Here is a 14,062-nt window from a genome sequence, read left to right as displayed (position 1 = left end):
TATTTTTGGTGGTTTATATTTTTCAGCAGACACACCACACCTGTGTTTAATAACCTGCAGATTCACCACAAGAGGGAGCTGCACAAATGTATTTACTGTTCGCTAATCGTGGCAGTTAGAGAAAAATTAAGTAATGGCACCACTGTTGTAGTTTAAATACTGGTATCATTGAGGCCAAGGTAAGAATGTTCTAACCTCTTTATTTCATGAAATTATAACGAACTTGTTTACTAATAGTTGATATATGTATATAAAATGTGATAATTGGTGAGCTTTTACTGTTTCTTAGTTCAGGGCCAAGTTAGCAGTTCTTCAATGTTAGCTAACTCCTTGCTCTGGCATATACTCCCCTTAAAACCTTTAATTAGCTGTTTCCAAATAACGTATTTTGCACTGAAACTATATAAAATGTGACTTTGGTGAACTCAAACTGTCTTATTTGGACAAGGACGGGCTAGCTCTTTTTTTCTCTGTTTGTGCTAAGCTAACTAAGCGCTAGCACCTACAGACGTTGAGAGTTTACTCAATCTTTTCTAGCTCTCAACCAAAAAACTACGCATGTCATAACTTCTGACAATACTTGACTGCTGTGATAACCTTTACAAACACAATTTTCTGACGTAAAAATTATCATGACCAGAGGTGGGAAGGTACTCGCAGTGCCCTGCGCAGAGCAGCGTCGCCTCGGCGTGTCCTACTGAAATTAACCGCTGCTGGCTTAAGTAAAAGTACCACTATTATGATCACATTTTACTGAAGTTCAAGTAAAAGTACTGGTCTAAAAATGTGCTCAAGTGAAGAAAGCTTGCAGATTGTTTGAGTAAAACGTTCTTGTGTTGTGCTAAAAGGACAAGGGGACACACATCTCACATTAATTGTGTTTAGTTGAAGGCAAACATTAACAACTGAAAGTGCTGATAAAATTTAATATGTAAACACATAATGTATCAGTCAAAATGGGTCAACGGTCACAATTGTTTTAATTTTTGCACTCAGGGACCTCAATTAACGCCAATTTACCTGTCCTCACCATTCCCCTGATGTCAACATGCATCTGTCCTCATGTCCACCAAGGTTTTTTCATTCATGCCAACACTTTTTGAGTCCGTAATGGATGTGATTTAAAACGTAGTGAAGTACAGTACTCCCAAATAAACATACTTAAGTAAAAGTAAAATTACTTTAAAAAGTACAAGTACAAAAACCCTACTCTATTACAGTAATGTGAGTAAATGTAATTCATTACATTAGTTTTTTTAACACCCATTGTCTGTAATGATTATTAGTAATGTATCTGAGGGATACAGTGATTGTTGTATTAAGAATACAGAGTATAGTAGAAGCAAAGTATATAATTACGGAATAACACAGTCAGTGAACACAGCACGTACAGTATATGAACTGAATTTCTAGTATTTTCTAAATCGACCCTGCACTGAAACTCCTAAGTGAAGGCAAGTTTTAATTTGTAAAAGAAAAGATGTTATCTCTTTTTTCCAGACACGTTTGTGACTTTCTTTCATGTACAGAATCTTCCCTCACATGCCGGTGCAGTATGATAATCTGCTTGCAGACTCGTCATGAATCATTCGTCTCTGAGTGACGAGCCTCATTTTCACCAAAACCACAGATTTTTTTTTTAACCTACAAAACATAGCAACATCTGCTGGAGAGGGACTTCCTCTATAGACACCAGAGAGGTGCAAATGAGCCAGTGAGTAATTTCAGTTAAAGGTGATTTACATAAAGTACTGTATGTGCAGCATTTAGTGACGTCAAGCGTTTAAAATGGTTTCTGTATTATAACACTGGAGGGGCGTGGTTGCCAGATTGACATAAGACTAGCGTTACACTGTGGTCATGCACAAATGCACACATACATAACTGTCCCAACTTTCATATTGGTTTTACGCATATTCAGTAACGGAGAGGTTAAAAGTTGAAATGCTGAGGTTATAAGACCACAATAACAAACAGAGCAAAACATGGACAGAGTTTGCAGCCTGCTAATGAAATTTAGTATTTAGTAATTTACTTTATTTTTTGAGTATACTTGCTATTCCATTGGTATAAGCATAAGCAAGTATTTCACTTCAAACAGGTTTCCACATCAGGGTCATATTGTGACTAAATGTCTTTGCACACCAGACGCGTGGCAGATATACGAATGATTGGATGTGGATTATGGCGCGACCCTCCCATGCACGTCAAGGGCGATGTGAAGAAACCAATAAATTATGAAGACAAGGGGGGACTCACTCTTCTGTCTCTACCTCACCTCACCCTTGTCTTTTCTCTCCCCTTCCTCTCCTCTGTCCCCCATTTTTCCTTTCACCCCAGTCGGTCGAGGCAGATGGTCGCACATCTTTGAGTCTGGTTTCTTCCTGTTAAAATAATATTGTTTAGGTTTCTGCCTTGAGACAGTGTGTGTTGTGATTTGGCGCTATACAAATAAATTGAATTGAAATTGAATTGAATTGAGAAAAATCGCTGTCTGTCAGCGACCAGAGCAGACTTCACACGAAAGTAGCTGACTGTATGTCATCAACAACACTCATTCTGATTGTGAATCTGTCGGAAAAAGAAAGCTCGGGAAAAACGACCACTATCCAAACAAATAACAGTCGCAATGTGTTTGATTTGATTGGATAAATGTACTAAAAATTCTTCAAACATGTGAATTATTCGCACACAAAAAAACACGTCTGGTGTGCAAAGAACTACACACACCTGGACACATTTTTGTGTTTTTGGCTTTTCATTTATAGAATATTTTATACATTTTTAGTCTATTGTAAACAACAGTTAACTAAAATACTCACACAAAAATGTGCGCATTGAAACCCATTCAGATCACTATTTTTGATGTGATGACAAAAAACTTTTTTTGATATGTATGGTAAGGAGTGGACTGGTTCAAAAAAAATTTTTTTAATGTATAAAAAAATTGTGTGCTAGCGTGACCGTATTTTTACATTGCACAAACAAATGCATATGCTAATCTTTCACATACGCCAGGCTGCAATAATCAGCCCAAAAATAATTCAGGTTGCATGAAGTTTATTGAAAATAATTCATATTGTGTTTTTTTATACCATAGAATGAAGGTGCATCATGACAAAAACGTGGGTGAAATCTCTAATGTTAATATTTTAAGTATGGAATCAAAACTCTATTTTTATAGCTTCTTTATTTATGAACACATGTTGGTGTTTTACGTGTAACTTTTTTGAAGGGTTAATCTGATAAATGTAATAAATGAACCTTTAAATGCCAGCTCAGAGCACCAGGTCATATTTCACTCTCAAACACAATCCAGAGCATCTCCCTCTTTGATGATGAGTATGTGTCAGTGGAGAGAAAAGTGATGATGGGTGAAGATTTATTGCAGTGGCAGCGTACGTGCAGCTGCCTTGCTGCACTCCGCTGCAGTGCAGTGAGATCTTTAACGTCACGTTAGTCACGGTCTGCTGCGCCGTCTGCCCCACATTTTCAGCACATCACTTCAGCTCTCCTCTCCTCTCAGCCTTTAGTTGTCTCTCAGTGTAAGTTGCCTTTGTGACATCCTCTCTCTGTATTGACTGTGTTCCACTTCTGAGCACATTCCCTCTGCTCCAGTGCTTCTATTTATCCTCCGTGACGTGCAGCAGTCATGAAGCTCACAGTGTGACATTTGCACTGCAGCCTCTGTCCACTGCCATGCATCACAGGCTCTGCTTTAAAGTCTAAAACTATGTGAAACGATAAGTCTTTAATATTTGTGGAGGCTTTTCTAAAGTGTAAAGCCAAAGCACAAATTCTGCTCCAGGCTTTTTTTTAAATTTTTTTACCTCTTAAGCTTAACCAGGCTTTTTGCCATATGGTGCTGCCACAGAAGTGGACATCAGTCGTGTCAGCAGCATTGAAAGCCAGCAGCTCTGCACCCTGTTTGGATGTTTTAAGATGATTGGTGGATTTACAAGTGAGGGGGACATTTTGTGCAGAGATGAAAAGATTATTGTTCGTGTGTGAACTAGTGACCTGTTTGTACCCCAGCATGATAGATAGATAGATAGATAGATAGATAGATAGATAGATAGATAGATAGATAGATAGATAGATACCAGAAGATGCATAGAACTAAAAGATGGAATTCTGTTACACTTACATTATCCTTAACATTTCCAACAGTGATTTAAAATTCAGTCACACAGTCGTCCATGTTATTTGGTGTCCTGTTTTTATGCTGTTCCTCCAGGACATAAATGTGTCTCCAGAGCTGAGAAACAAACACTTAGTGCCACCTGGAAATGACACTGTTTAGAAATAAGAAATATAAAAAATGTATTTATTTTATTGTCGCCTACTCTGTCTGACTCTAAGGATGAAAACAGCTGTGGGTGTTTGTACTGAGGACTGAACACGTCTCCAGGTACAGCATATGAGATCTCCTCAGACCTGAACCTACCCAAAACGAAAGAGACCAAAAAATGACTGAAAACTGATGTGACGACTAAAAAAGGACAGAAAACCTAGAGATGCAGAAACAACATGAAGACGCTGCTCTTGTGCAAGAAGGATGAATGCGCTGATTGTTGACCAAGGGCTTTGTCTCATAATCTTTCCATGAATACATAGACGCACTTTATTAAGTACAGAGGAGACATGCTGTGTGGTCTTGGGCTGTCGTGGTTCATCTAACTGAGTTGGCGTTTCCTTTCTATCATTTGAAAACAGTCCTCACTCAGAGATCCAGACTCAGACTCTTACAAATGTGGCACCACTCTGACGCCCTGACTCAGAGGCCTCAAAGCTGGACTCTGCGTCTTCTCACATCCACACCTTTTAATGATCTCACCTGTGTGAGATCTGCCACTGCAGCACAAGTGTCACTGTGTGTAATATATGGAGTCATGAGCCCATGGAAACAATCTGCCTCGGCATGCATGTGTCTGATGTATCGCTGTATCGCTTCAGCTGACTTTCCACTCTGCTTTACAACTGCTGAAAATATGAATTTTATTTATTTATTGACCTTTATTTAACCAGGTAAATCACATTGAGGCGTGCCCAATTTAGGCAGCGTCACATAAAAACACAGAGTTACACAATTAAAACACAGAATAAAAACACTATGTGTCCAGATTTTTACTGGCTGATCCTTTCAGCTCAATAATCCCTTCTGGAAGGGGCAACCAGAACAAGTACGGTGGGCACAACTCGACTGTCTTTCTGAAGGTTTATTCCACACACACAGTTAGCGGTAGCTAGACAGCAGTTAAACAGCAGTTAGACTAGTCAGTTAGTAGATAGTTAGCAATGAATTAAAAGTTAGGTTGTAAAACAAATCATACAGGTTCTGATGATAGATTCAAAGGCACGTACGAAGGTAATATATAACAAAAAGGACTTTGATAATGCACTTTAAAGGCAACAGTGCTTTGATACCAATTATAACAATAAACAGATAGATAGAATGTTAGCTTTGCCTGCTAGAAAGTTCTACACCTCCCACTTGGCCTACTGATTCCTGAATCTAAGTAGGTCACAATAACTAATTACGAACTTTACCTTTCAAAAGTAACATTCACCCACAACTGGGTACATAAAACTACATTCTTAGTGTTGCACACAATATGAATAACAGATACGGGGGGCACGTCCTTGATGACATAGTGGTATCCTTTACCGAAACACACCACCGACCTTACTCGCGAAGGATGGTGGAGGTGGGGTCTTGGAATGCAGTTTCAAGTTTGGTCACTGTCAGTACCACCTCCCACTTTGCTGGAATAGGGGCTCTCCCTATATGAGCAAACCACTTCTTTACAGCCTTTCGGGCATAACTGACCCCTCCACAGAGCTTAGCTAGAGAGCTGTACCTTTTCAGACCCACTTGGACTATGAGTGCGGCTCCCCACAGTGTCTCATCTTTCTTGGTCTCAACAGGGGTCGATTTTTTTTCTCATATCCTGAGGGCTGCAGCCGTGCTAGAGCCCTGCTAACTCCAACTGTGGCTACTGGGCCTTCACCACTGGAATTTAACAACTTCTTTGCTTGAGTTCTGGTAAGAACTGCTGTAAAGTCTTTCTTCTGGAGTTTACTCACTGTTTTCCGTAGCCATCTCAAAGAGCTTGTCTTCTTGCACAAGGTAGCCCACCCCCAAAGCTTTGTTGTCTTCCTTCCTTAGCTGGTTGGGCAACACCAGAGTCATTTGGTCGGGGTTTGCCTCGTCCCTCCTCCCACTTTGACCAAACCGGACACAGGGCTTGAGGTAGAAGCCTTCTGCTTTCAGGATCTTCTCCACCCCCTCTAGGATCCTCCTCCAGTCGACTGGCTTCTCATGGTAGCTGGGTCTCTCAGAAGTGTAAATGGGGGTTGGCTTGATAGACTTCAAAAGCTCCACTCTCATGAGTAATGACTTTTGGCCATTTGGCTTCTTGAAACGGTTTTCCGGGAAGGCATAGTTTTTGGGGCTGCTCACATGTGCAAGCCACTGCATATTCCCAAAGAGTATGCTCTCTAAAGACCGTATCACCAGGTGCTTCTGTTCTCGTTTAGTGAGCTCCTGCTCCAATGAGCTGTGGCTTCTCTTCAGTTCCTTTGTCTGAGCCTCCAAACCTGTCTGGTTTGGAGTTGGCAGTGGTTTGCTTAGCAGGAGTTGGCTGGTGTGGTTAGCAGCCAAGTCCTCCTGTGCTAAGCTCAGCTTTTCTTCTGGTGCCTTGAGGTCTTGACGCAGAGCAGAAACTTCTGACTCTTTCCCGTAGAAGTCAGACTGAAGCTTAGTGAGATCCTCCTGACTTTGCACCAATGTCTTCTGCAGCTTCGCAGTCTGGGTCTTTACAGATCTCAGCTTCTTGCTGAGCTTGGACATCTGGGGCCTCAGTTTACTCTGCTCCTCTACCTTCTCGACATTGACTTCCTGTAACTGTCACTTGACTCTTCAGTTTCTCCTGCTCCACTTCAAAGGACTCTGTGGGACCCGCTTGCGCCTGGATACTCTCCCATCAGCCTTCCTGTTCCCGGAGATCTTAGGCAAGCTTATCGGTGTGATCTTTGCTTTGGGTCAGGCCCACTGAGAGCTGTCTTCTCCCCCTGTGAGTGTACCAAAGTTGCTGGTGGGCACAGTACTTTGTCCCAAGCTGAAGTGGATGGGAGCAGCGTGACTAGTAGGTCTTGGCATACTAGTGAGGGTTGGAGGTCGGGCGAAACTGACATTAAGTCCACAACACAACAACAGTCAACAGGTGAGGTGGTACTAGTATGGGTTACCGGTCCAGTAAAAATAATGTGCTCGCTTCCTCCGTCCTCTTCCCCTTCACTTTTCACATTACTGTCTTCGTCATTGTGTTCGTAATCCGTGGGGATTCTTGTGTTTGTTTCTCGGTAGCATGCCCACTCGTCCATTAGTTCCTCCTTTTTAATTTCCAATGTTAAAAGTAGTCTCTATTGTTCGTTACCGTATGGCCGATAGTCTTTCCAAACATACACAGCATCTCTGAGTTTGTGGAGTTTTTGATCCAGTCCTTTCCTTCTGGCCTCTTGCTGATTCCACTGTAGTGCATTTTTCCTCCCGAGTACCTCAGCCTGGTCGAAAGCTGAATTGAACCGTGTTACGAGGGTGATTATTTCCGGCTCAGCATCCTTGAACCACAGTGTAGAACTTTGTTTATTGTTGTAATTGGTATCAAAGCGCCGTTGCCTTTAAAGTGCCTTTTATGGTGCATTGTCAAAGCCCTTTTTTTTATAGATTACCTTTGTGCGTGCCTTTGCATCTATCTATCACCAGAACCTGTACGACTTGTCGGTTTGACAACCTAACTTTTAACTAATTGCTGTCTAACTACTAACTGTCTAACTACTGTCTAACTACTAACTGACTAGTCTAACTGCTGTTTAACAGCCTGCTAGCAGGCAAAGCTTTTTATCTTTCATTTTATTTATCTGTTCATTGTTGTAATTGGTATCAAAGCACCGTTGCCTTTAAGGTGCATTGTCAAAGCCATGTTTTGTTGTATATTAACCTTCGTATGTGCCTGTGTAAAGCGATCTATCATCAGAACCTGTACGACTTGTCGGTTTTACAACCTAACTGACTGGCTTCTAGCTACTAACTGACTGCTGTTTAACTGTGTATGTGGAATAAACCTTCAGAAAGACAGTCGAGTCGTACCCGCCGTACTTGTTCTGGTTACCCTTTCCAGAAGGGAGTATTGAGCTGAAAGGATCAGCCAGCAGAAATCTGGACACTAATTGCTGTCTAACTACTAACTGACTAGTCTAACTGCTGTTTAACTGCAGTCTGGCTACCGCTAACTGTGTATGTGGAATAAACCTTCAAGCCGCACTATTTGAGCTAACAGCACTGGTCCTCTTTGGCCCCTACGTTGTCAGAGACACAGTAAAGTGAAGAACAAAGATGAAAGTCTGGGGAGTAGTATTCAGTTGTATGGCCTCCAGGTAGGGATGTAACGATGACCGGTATGACGATAAACCGCGATAAAATTCCAAATTTTAATTATCGTTAAAACCGTGATTGATTACCGCAACTGATTACCGAAAAACTCAGTGATACTGCTCATTTCCTGGAGAAGCAGCAGCACCTGAACGGCACTCGCACAGAAGCGGGCGCGCATGCGCAGTTTGCACTGTCTGTCTAGCGACAACACGGCTGAAGCCACCTGCGCTCCCGTAAGATCAGAAGTCTGGGCATATCTTGTATTTTTAAACGATGTTGAGGGTAAAATAATTGAAGACAATCAATCCTTGTGCAGAAAATGCAAAAAAAAAAAATCTCCGCGAAGCCACTTCCAATTTGATGAGCCATCTCAGTGACCACCACACACAACTTTTCAGCGAGTAAGTCAACAAAAACGGGATTTCGGAATAGTGGGAAACGTCATGGTTTGTTGCGACGTTTGACGCGAGACAAACGTCATGGTTTGTCTCGCGAAAGCGAGTAGTGTGCAGACGACACATACCGTAGCAGACCAAAATGTGTTTGTTTCTGTGTTTTTTTATTTTATTTTTATGCTGTGTACGACCGCTGCTACTTAATTATTATCCGACACAGAGTGAGGACCTGTGTGTGTGTGTGTGTGTGTCAGTCAGTCAGATGATAATTATTATTATTATTATTATTAATAATAATAATAATAATAATAATAATCATATAATATAAAATATATTTTTTTAAATAAAACTTGGTTAAAAGATTTCAGTGTGTGTTCAGTACTTTTGAACACATCTAACAATACCGTGATAATATTGATAACCGTGATAATTTTGGTCACAATAACCGTGATATGAAATTTTCATATCGTTACATCTCTACCTCCAGGGCACTGCATGCTGACATCGTGGAAGACCTGTCAACGGATGGATTCCTAAAGGCGTACCAGCGCTTCACGGCTCTCAGGGGCTACCCAAGAAAACTTTGGTCGGATCAAGGGACCAACTTCGTGGGCGCCAAGCCAGTTTTAAAGGAACTCTACGAATTCCTAGAATCCGCTGAAAATGTCACAGTTGGGGACTTAGTGTGGTTGGCTGACCAGAATGCACTGAGAGGCCAGTTTAGGCTTGGTCGAGTTGTGGAGGCCCATCCTGATGTGAAAGGCGTCTTCACAGAGATGTCAGGGGGCTGGTGGTTCTGTTACCAGTGGAGGAGCAGAAATAGATTCCCCACCACATGATGGTTTCTGGATCCATCCAGAAATCCTCATCACGTGGTGTGTTTCGGCAAAGGATCAAGACCCCCCTCCACACCCTCCACGAGAGGCTGGTGGTGTGTTTCGGAAAAGGATCAAGACCCCCCTCCACGAGAGGCTGGTGGTGTGTTTCGGCAAAGGATCAAGACCCCCCACCACTACCATCCTCCACGAGTATGTCAGTAGGTGGTGTGTTTCGGTAAATGTCATCAAGGACAATGTGTTCATGGACAGTGAATCCTTTGTTATTTATCACTCGTATCTGTTATTCATATTGTGTGCAACACGAAGAATGGAGTTTTATGTATCCAGTTGTGGGTGAATGTTACTTTTGAAAGGTAAAGTTTGTAGTTAGTTGTTGTGGCCTACTGAGATCAGGAATCAAGATTCAAGAAGTTTTTATTGTCATTATGAGGACATAATGAAATTTTTGCAGAGACTCCCGGCTTGAGGTACACAATAAAATAGCAAAAAATAACGAAGGACTTAACACATAAGACATAAGGAAAGGCTTAACCCTTAAATAAGACGCAACAAAAGACTTGACATTTAAATAAGACACAACAAAAGACTTAACACTTAATAAGACACACAACCAGTAGGCCAAGTGGGAGGTGTAGAACTTTGTTGTTGTGAATTGGTATCAAAGCACCATTGCCTTTAAAGTGCCTTTAAGGTGCATTGTCAAAGCCCTTTTTTGTTAATTTTTTTGTTATTACCTTTGTGCGCGCCTTTGCATCTATCTATCATCAGAACCTGAACGACTTGTCGGTTTTACAACCTAACTTCTAACTAATTGCTGTCTAACTACTAACTGACTAGTCTAACTGCTGTTTAACTGCTGTCTGGCTACCGCTAATTGTGTATGTGGAATAAACCTTCAGAAAGACAGTCGAGTTGTACCGGCGGTACTTGTTCTGGTTACCCTTTCTAGAAGGGAGTATTGAGCTGAAAGGATCAGCCAGTAAAAATCTGGACACACAGTATTTCCTTAGTCTCACAGTTCCTTTGCACAATGTCGTCCCTCTTTGCCAGAGTGTCACTTAACTCACAGTTGTCGTCCGTTGGGTCTATCTGTCCCAGTTCTTCAATATATTCATTGCAGGTGTTGACGAAAATATCATAGTCGCTTTCCAACCCTGCCAACTCTTCCGACAATTTTCCTGTACCTAGACGACCAGCGTTGACATTAAGGTGGTTAATATGTGCGTTAGGCTCCGCTACGCATTTGAACGGTTCCATTGTAGGTCTTCCAGATCTGGTTTGTCTGCCGTTTTTTCTTCTTTGAACTCCTGACTCTTTCCGGTATTGGAATTGTTCAAAGGATTTGACTCTCAAAAAGTGTGGTTCGTTGCCAATGACTCGTTCGAAGGATTCAGTTCTTTGCAAACGACACGTCTACGAATGGCACACGAATGTCCAAGCCCCCAGCTGTCGACGTCACCACGTCACAGTCTGTGAGGCGCTTCCATAGCACTGTTAGTGGCTTAACAGTTTAGTTCTTCACCCAGAAGAGCTCTGTATTCCTTGTGCAAAGCTCCTTGCTCTGGCTCCTCTGTTTTAGTGATTCACGGTCGCTTCACCAGTGTCCCCGGTTCTCCGGTCTTGGTGCTTCACGATCGCTGGTTTAGTGGTTCACGGCTGCTTCACCAGTGTCCCCGGCTCTCCGGTCCTGGTACTTCACGATCACCGTCCTCCGCTCGGCAGTCCGTACTCTGCTGGTACGGCACAGACCAAGGTTTTACAACTGTCCAGATTTTTACTGATTTCAGCTCAATAATCCCTTCTGGAAGGGGCAACCAGAACAAGTACGGCAGGCACAACTCGACTGTCTTTCTGAAGGTTTAATCCACACACACAGTTAGCGGTAGCTAGACAGCAGTTAAACAGCAGTTAGACTAGTCAGTTAGTAGATAGTTAGCAATTAGTTAAAAGTTAGGTTGTAAAACCGACAAGCCGTACAGGTTCTGATGATAGATTCAAAGGCACGTCCGAAGGTTAATATAACACAGGGCTTTGATAATGCACTTTAAAGGCAACAGTGCTTTGATACCAATTATAACAATAAACAGATAGAATGTTCAAAGGCACGTACAAAGGTTAATGTAACAAAGGGCTTTGATAATGCACTTTAAAGGCAACAGTGCTTTGGTACCATTATAACAATAAACAGAATGTTCAAAGGCACGTACGAAGGTTAATATAACAAAGGGCTTTGATAATACACTTTAAAGGCAACAGTGCTTTGGTACCAATTATAACAATAAACAGAATGTTCAAAGGCACGTCCGAAGGTTAATATAACAAAGGGCTTTGATAATGCACTTTAAAGGCAACAGTGCTTTGATACCAATTATAGCAATAAACAGAATGTTCAAAGGCACGTACGAAGGTTAATGTAACAAAGGGCTTTGATAATGCACTTTAAAGGCAACAGTGCTTTGGTACCATTATAACAATAAACAGAATGTTCAAAGGCACGTACGAAGGTTAATATAACAAAGGGCTTTGATAATGCACTTTAAAGGCAACAGTGCTTTGATATCAATTATAACAATAAACAGATAGAATGTTCAAAGGCACGTATGAAGGTTAATATAACAAAGGGCTTTGATAATGCACTTTAAAGGCAACAGTGCTTTGATACCAATTATAACAATAAACAGATAGAATGTTCAAAGGCACGTCCGAAGGTTAATATAACAAAGGGCTTTGATAATGCACTTTAAAGGCAACAGTGCTTTGATACCAATTATAACAATAAACAGATAGATAGAAAAAATACATGTGATGTAATCAGCCTCAAATACTAGATTTAAAAGCACTCAATGAAATCAAAATCTGTCATTTTCCACACAGTCTGCTGATCTATATGTGCAGAATGGACAAAAGCCCTTTTACCTATTTCGTGCGGACTTGAAGAACAGAAAGTCTCTATGGCCCCCTAGTGCTCGTACCATGTATAAGCACATCTTTCTTTGTACATAAGCCAAACTGTCACTGCTGCTGCCAAATAATCATTTAAGTCTCAGTAAAGAGGAGACAGTGGCCACAGTTAACTATCTGACATGAGTGAACAGTAAAAAAAAAACATCAGTCCAAGTCTATGTATGATTCATGGTTGACTTGTGAACTGAAAACAATCATTTCTGATGTAATACTGCCACCTACTGGCTGGTGTCTGCAGTTTATTCTATTCTGCTGGTGACAAAAATGTTTGTTTTTTTCATCTTTCTGGAGTTTTCTGTAGGCCTATGTATTATTATTAATCGTATTGTTATTGATTAATTATGTGCTGCTGCGTGTTACAAACAGTAATATTTTAGTAAGAAAGTCCATGCAGTCCCATGTATGTCGCATATGTGAACACTGGGGGGCGCTCTCATTGTTTTTAAGGCGCTGTAGTGACACTCTTGCTGCCTTTGCATTTCTGTTTGCTTACGTCTACGATATCGGAGTCACTGTAAAATTGTGTGTGTGTGTGTAACATCACAATTTGTCCTAAAAATATGTATTATTACTATATTATTATTATTATTATATATATATACTAACAAAAAGAAAATGTAACGTTGTCGGCAGGATTCGAACCTGCGCGGGGAGACCCCAATGGATTTCTAGTCCATCGCCTTAACCACTCGGCCACGACAACTGGTACACCTACTGATATTGTTGTTATACTTCTACCTCAATAGATATAAAACAACTATAATCAAAATAATGTTTACTTAACAGCGTTCCTAGTTAATTTAGTGGTTACACAGTCAATCAGTTAACCTCCTCCTAAACTGTTTTTATTAGATACATGACAGCTGCGTTAAATTGAACTCCCCTCAGGCTTACAGTTTATTCAAAATGACTCATGTTCTATCATCTTCGTATTTCATTAGATAGATGCATGCATTTTCTTTCTCAGTGCAATTATATTGAATGTTATATGCACACTGTGTGTGTTTTACAGTTTTAAGTGCAATTATCCTGTCCAACAATCCTATTTGTATATATTCATAGCTGTATCTGTGCAGCAAACAGAGTGTCCTTGTTTACATTTTCTATTTAAAACAGCATCTTTTATATATATATATTTTATTGTCCTCTGTATATACCTTTTTTTTTTTTACACTTGCTTTGACAATGTATGTTTCCCATGTTAATAAAACCCTTTGAAATTGAAAATAAAAAGAGATTGATACAATACAAAAATAATATATATGTAAATATGCGATCGATTAATATACAAAAAGTTGGAATGGCCATGAAGAATGCTTAAAGCACATTTTGTATTTTTGATGCTCATTAATAAACGAAGCTATGAACTGTAAACAAATATATATACTTATAATAATAAAAAATAATAATAATAAAGAAAGAACGAA

The 14,062-nt window shown here is 40.6% G+C and overlaps 1 non-coding gene across 1 annotated transcript; it reads right to left on the bottom strand.

Annotated features, from left to right (window-relative positions):
• Positions 1-13,256: 13,256 nt before the first annotated feature.
• trnas-aga (transfer RNA serine (anticodon AGA)) lies at positions 13,257-13,338 on the bottom strand. The gene has a single exon. It is a non-coding gene; the product is annotated as a tRNA-Ser (tRNA).
• Between the last annotated feature and the right edge of the window lie 724 nt (positions 13,339-14,062).

This window comes from Solea solea, chromosome 16, assembly GCF_958295425.1.
Source record: "Solea solea chromosome 16, fSolSol10.1, whole genome shotgun sequence".
Classification (NCBI taxonomy): domain Eukaryota; kingdom Metazoa; phylum Chordata; class Actinopteri; order Pleuronectiformes; family Soleidae; genus Solea; species Solea solea.
The sequence above is the reverse complement of the archived record's forward strand: the minus strand, read 5'-3'. Positions and strand labels throughout refer to the sequence as shown.